Source organism: Octodon degus, unplaced genomic scaffold (genome assembly GCF_000260255.1).
Source record: "Octodon degus isolate 3935 unplaced genomic scaffold, OctDeg1.0 scaffold00035, whole genome shotgun sequence".
Taxonomy (NCBI): Eukaryota; Metazoa; Chordata; class Mammalia; order Rodentia; family Octodontidae; genus Octodon; species Octodon degus.
This window is the reverse complement of record NW_004524611.1, coordinates 6,761,476-6,767,333: the sequence shown is the minus strand read 5'-3', so window position 1 is coordinate 6,767,333 and position 5,858 is coordinate 6,761,476. Positions and strand designations below refer to the sequence as shown.

The window sequence follows — 5,858 nt, the reverse complement described above, 5'->3', positions numbered from 1 at the left end:
AGCCTTGTTTTCTGTATAGCTTTTGGTCCCTGCTGGTAAGATTTGATTGGTTCACATAGCCCTACGAAGCAGCTGACTATTGGCCTATTGCCCACGTCAGGTGATGTATGTGGCGCCCACTGATAGGTCCGGGGAGGGGATATAAGGCGGGGTTAGAGGAAGTGGAGGAGGAAGAAGGAAACGTGAAAATAAAGGGACCGAAAACAAAGAAGGAGGCTCCGTCTCCTCCTTTTCCAGTCAGACCCGAGCTTCTTCAGAGTTCATCAGGAAAGCCAGCATGACAAGGCCCTCCAGAAGAACAGCCCAAGAGAACCAGCAGCTTCTGACAGCTCCAACAGCTTCTCCAAACAGCATCCCTCACAGCATTCCAGAGGGCTTGCCAGTTACCTCAGTTGTTTAAGTGCCTGCCTGGGCAAACCCAGTCAGGCTTGTGGGACCGCGGTTTGAACCCCAGCTCCACGTGCCACACCGTCCCCACTGTTAAGGCAGCCTGAGCCCGAAAAAAAAAAATCTAACAGAGTTCCAGCATTTTCTCCTGTTCTGCCTTTATGCTGCTGGTAACAATCCTCAGGTGGGCCTCCTGCACCCAGCACCATGCTAGTTTAATTCATGGTGTAATAAGTTGACCACCAGTTAGAAATCCACTACAAGTACTATTTATATTTATTTATTTTTATATATTTAATACGGGGTCTACAGGGTCTCACTACATAGATCAAGGTTCTTTGTTTTTTGGTGGGACCAGGGATTGAACTCATATTTATTATAACAATATGCCCATTGTATGTTGCAGCAGATATGCTGTATGAGTGCCTTATGTTGAAATATTGCGGGTTTTTTTGAGGTAGGCCTCACTGTGTAGTTCAAGCTGGCCTTGAACCCACTGTGTATCCTAGTCTGGCTTCAAACTCACAGCAATCCTCCTGACTCAGCCTCCAAAGTATTTCAGATGCTGGGATTACAGGCATATGCCCCCACACCCAGCTGGGAAATAGCCTCTTATATGAGATACTACAAATATAAAGTAAAGGAGATATGGTAAGAAACAGGGAGGCATACTTTTTGGAGATGGGGAAAATAATTGAGAAAGGGAAAAAGAAGGGTGGGAGGGTAAACTGAAAAGTGATTATATATTTTTTTCTCTAAAATGAATGTAATTTATGTTTTGCAGACAAACATTAATTTTTGAGAAGGGACAAAATAGTGGTGGGAGGAATTGGAGACTGAATGATTTAGGACAGGATGATGACCTATATCGGAACAGTAGGAATGAAAGAGAAAGCAGAGTGGTGACTCGGAAGTTGACTAGCCCTTGACTAGGGAATGAGGGGAGTGCATATTTGTACATATAGACAATAATGATAAAATTCAGTACATATTAGTCAGGTTGCCCTAACAAAATGCCACCAGCTGAGTGGCTTAAACAGTACAAATGAACTGGCCCACAGTTCTGGAGGCTGAACGTCCAAGATCAACATTTTGGCCAATGCAGTTTCTCGTGAGGGTTTTCTTCCTGGCTTGCAGATAGCTACCTTATTCATATTTTTCACTGGCTCTTCTTTGAGCAAAACTTTACTTAGGCTCCTTCGAGTCCTGTAACTCAATGCTGAGTACACTTTGAGGGAGTAAAATAAAGAAGACTGAATGCAAAATAGGAGATAGAAGATATTGGGGTGTAGGGGGAGAACCTCATCTCCAGCCCCTCTTATCTGTTAATACCCGTTCACTTGTATATGCGCTTGGCCAGACAAAGAGCATAATTAAACCATTCCTTGGGATATATTTGCAGTAAGGAGACGGCTTGGTAACACTTTCTGTTCCAGGAGTTTGCTTTATATCACCTGAGAGAAAGACTAAGATGGAGGTAGAGCAGAGTTGGAAGGCCTACGCCACAAGTCATAAGCACCTAGGCTCCTGATGACTCTTAATTCTAGATTTAAAGGCCATGAGAAATAACGTTTTGGGCTTTGCTTATTAGGTGTTCGGTTGACTGAAGTAGATAAAAAAAAAAAAACTTACTACATTTCTAATAGAAACGTAGAGTCAGTTGTCCACTCTTTCCACAGTAAGAAATGGGCTTGCTAAGACAGGTCTAGAAGAGGGTCCGTACACCTCTGAGATGTACTCAGGGAGAACCATGGGTATGGAAGGAGAGAGACAATGAGACTATCGGAGTGAATAATAGATGTTCAGGCGACTAGACAGCAAGAAGCTAATCAAATGTGTGAGGCAGCACTCCTTACCGGAAAGAGCTAGTTGGGTCATGGATATCTCTATGTTATCGTCTAGTCTATTTTTGTTTTTCCAAGTGATACTTTCTAATATTTTTTTCTTCACGACTGTTCACTGAGCATGTTGTGGATTATTTGATTGGTCATTTTTCCATAAATGATGGTTCAATGTAAAGCCAAATCAGAATAAAACTCAGTTTGGGGACTGTCACTGGAACCACCAAGAAAGAGCTTTTTTCCCTCTGAGTCATGAGGTTGCCACTCCAAGCAAAGTACTTCCCTAAGAATAAAGGCAATGCAGACAAATCCAGATCCATATATGGGAGAGAAATGGCATTCTGCTATCAGTTATTATGAGTGATACCCAAGAAAATTAGAGGCCATAGTTAAATTATAGATAAGTGAGTTAAAATGATCTGAGGTTGTATTTAGTAAAACTGAATATTGAATGATTTAGGTTGTTTTAAATATCTGGAAATTTTCTCCCTCTCCCTGAATTTTAAAATGCAAGTCACTAACTTCTCAGCCTTCGTTTTTAGAAAACTGACCTGCCTTCACCATCTCTTTTGGAAGTCCCTTTTTGTGGTCTGAGGACAAAACTATGTTCACACAAGTGGTACAGTACTCATATTAGACTAGGCAACCTTGGAAACAGAAAGGGGCCTGTGACATACCGTTCAAAGCCATGCCCCTGCTATGGTTTGTCTAGTTGTCCCCTGAAAGCCTCATGCAGTCATGGGGTGAACTTCTAGTTTGTGATTACCTCATGATCCACTGGGATTATGGGTGTGGGGGCTGCACCCAGCCTGGGGCGGAGAGCCTGCCTGCGACATAAGGGAGACAGACTCTGTTGCCATTGCTGCTGCTTCTCCTCCCCTTTGCTCTTGCTGTTTTGCTGCCATGTGCCACTCTACCTTGAAGCCAGCTGAGTATGGACTGAAACCTCCAGTAACTGAGCTAAATAAACCTTTTCTTCCTTCCTTTTGAGTGCCTGGTGTTTGTCCCAGCAATGGGAGAATAATGAAGACAGGCCAAGACAGGCCCAGATGAGCTTTGACCAGCATTTCCATCGTCTCCCAATATCCCATTAAGTGATGAACTCATCAGCAGATTAACGCATTGACAAGGTTGGAGGTCTCATGATACAATCATGTCTCAAGTTCCTACTGCTGAACATTGGTGCTTTGGGGATTGATCCTACAAATGTTTTGGGGAACACTGCATAAACCCTAACAAATACAAATATCCAGGGGCAAGGATCCTTTATACAGGGTTGGTGGGCATGCCAGTATGGAAAGTAGTGTGAAGGGTTTTTTGTTTTTGTTTTTTTTGCGGAACCGGGGATTGAACTCAGGCCCTTGCACTTGCCAGGGAAGCGCTTATTCCACTGAGCCATCTCCCCGGCCCCTGTATAGAGGTTTCTCAAAATGCTAAAAACAGAAGTCCCATGTAATGCAGCTATACCACTTCAGGTATCTATGAATAGTGAAGTCAGTATGTAAGAAATACCTGCAGGCCCATGTTTATTGCAGCAGTATTCATATTATGTAGGGTAAAGATCGGCCTGGGTGCCCATCATCAGATATGTGGATAAAGAAAATATACACACACACACACACACACACAATGGATTTACCCAGCCATAAGGAAGAGTAAAATCATGTCCATTGCAAGAAAATGGATGGAAGCAGAAGACAGTATAATCTGTACACTATGCGTTAACAAGGCAACACACTGCGTAGCCACAGGCTTCTGGTTCCCTCCAAGACGCTGCTGCTCCCGCAACCAAAGTAGCCATTCTGCGTGCGCTGCGCGCCAGACCCAGGCAGGCGGCTGGGTGCGGGGAGCGGGGAGCCTTATCAAGCGAGGCTGAAAGGGTGCACGCTAGCGAGGCAGGGGGGCAAAGGAGGGCTGGGCGCGCTGCGTGGGACGTATCCCGCGAGTCTCTACGGGCGGTACGGAGGCCGGGAGGGGTTTGTCAGCGCCGGTAGTTGGCCCAGAGCCTCACTCAGGGGCGCCCTCTAGCGCGTGCTTTTCGCTTAGCGGACACCTGGGTGCTTGTGGACCCAATTTTGGGTCGTTTGGCTGTCACTCGTTGAGGTTGGGTTTTGGGAAGCTATTGGGGGCGCATCTAAGGAGCCGTTTGACCGCCAGTGGCCTCTTTTTCTTGGTATTTTGTAAACCTTCATCGTTTCAAGAGCTCACAGTTATTCAGAGACGAGCGCGGTTTCCTGCCTGCTTCTCAATTTGTGGACTGGGAGACTGAGAGAAGATGGCAAAACTTTGGATCGTAACCGGCTTCCCAAGAGTTGGCACCACCCCCGTTATTTCCAGACGACAGTCATGAGCTGTGGAGTCTTCAGAGGAATTTGTTACAGTCTTGGGGGTGCAAAGAGAACCCCCACGCTCTAGGCTGTTTCTGGTTAAGCAAACTACAGAACAGTAATTGTAGGAAATTTATGCCCATTAGCCACCAGTGGGCATCACTGACACCCCTCACCACGTCTGAAGTAGTAATATATGAACTATCAACTGGTGGCTTAAGGTTTGATAGTGGAGTGGTGTGTTAGATGAAGGTCTTTCTGCATATGATATTAGGCCACCGGTCAGCTCAATAGGATGGGCTCAATTTAAGAGTTTGTTTGGAAACATGTTTTCATTATTAAGCTTCTCTTTTTGCTTTAAAGTGAAAATTCAACTTTTAAATGAATACCATGACTTAAATTTAAATATTTTAGCAAATATTTAGAAAGGAATGATGTTACATATTTAGAAAGGAAATCCATTCACTTCAGTTTATTGGGCTGAGAGATGGAAGAGAACAGCATTTTAAATATTTTGAGCACAAATAAGTTCTTATTATTGCTTCTATGATGTACTTTATTGTTCATATTAATTATACCCAGGTGGGTCACATTGCAGCGTATTCATACAATGCATATAGTAACTCTGATCATCTTCCCCATTGTTCCCCCTTTCCCTTTCCTCCTCCTCTTCATCGTCTCTAACAGTCTCCCTCATACTTTCTTATCTCTCTTTTCTTCCTGCTAGATTCATTATATGAGAAAGAATTGCATGAGTAGTCTCATGCAATATATGGCTTTCTGAGTGACTTATTTCACTTAACATATTCAACATCACTGGACATTAGAGATGCAAACTAAAACAACAGAGATTCTATCTTACTCCAGAAAGAATGGCCAACATGAAGAATTCGAATAATAACATGCTAGTAAAACCTCAGGAAAGTAAGGAAACTTCTGCATTTTTTGGTGGAAATGTAAACTGCATCCATTATGGAAATCAGTGTGGAGACTCCTCAAAAGACTAACACTAGAATGATCTGGGGAGATAGTTCAGTAGTCTATGTGCCTGCCTGGCAAGCGCAAGGACCCAGGCTTGATCCCTTGTACTGCATGCTGTGCAAGCCCTGAAATCCAGCGTGGTGGCACATTCCTGAATACCAGTGCTGGGGAGGCTGAGACAGGAGACTCACTACAAGTCTGAGCTGTGTAGTGAGACCCTGTACCAAATAAATAAATAAATAAATAAATAAATAAATAAATAAATAAAGTGTGTGTGTGTGTGTGTGTGTGTGTGTGTGTGTGTGTGTAACTGGGGATTGAA

The 5,858-nt window shown here is 43.8% G+C and overlaps 1 non-coding gene across 3 annotated transcripts in view; it reads right to left on the bottom strand.

The window, feature by feature from the left end:
* Window positions 1–5,858, bottom strand: part of LOC101587284 — an 18,149-nt gene that overhangs the window by 11,436 nt on the left and 855 nt on the right. The window lies entirely within an intron of this gene.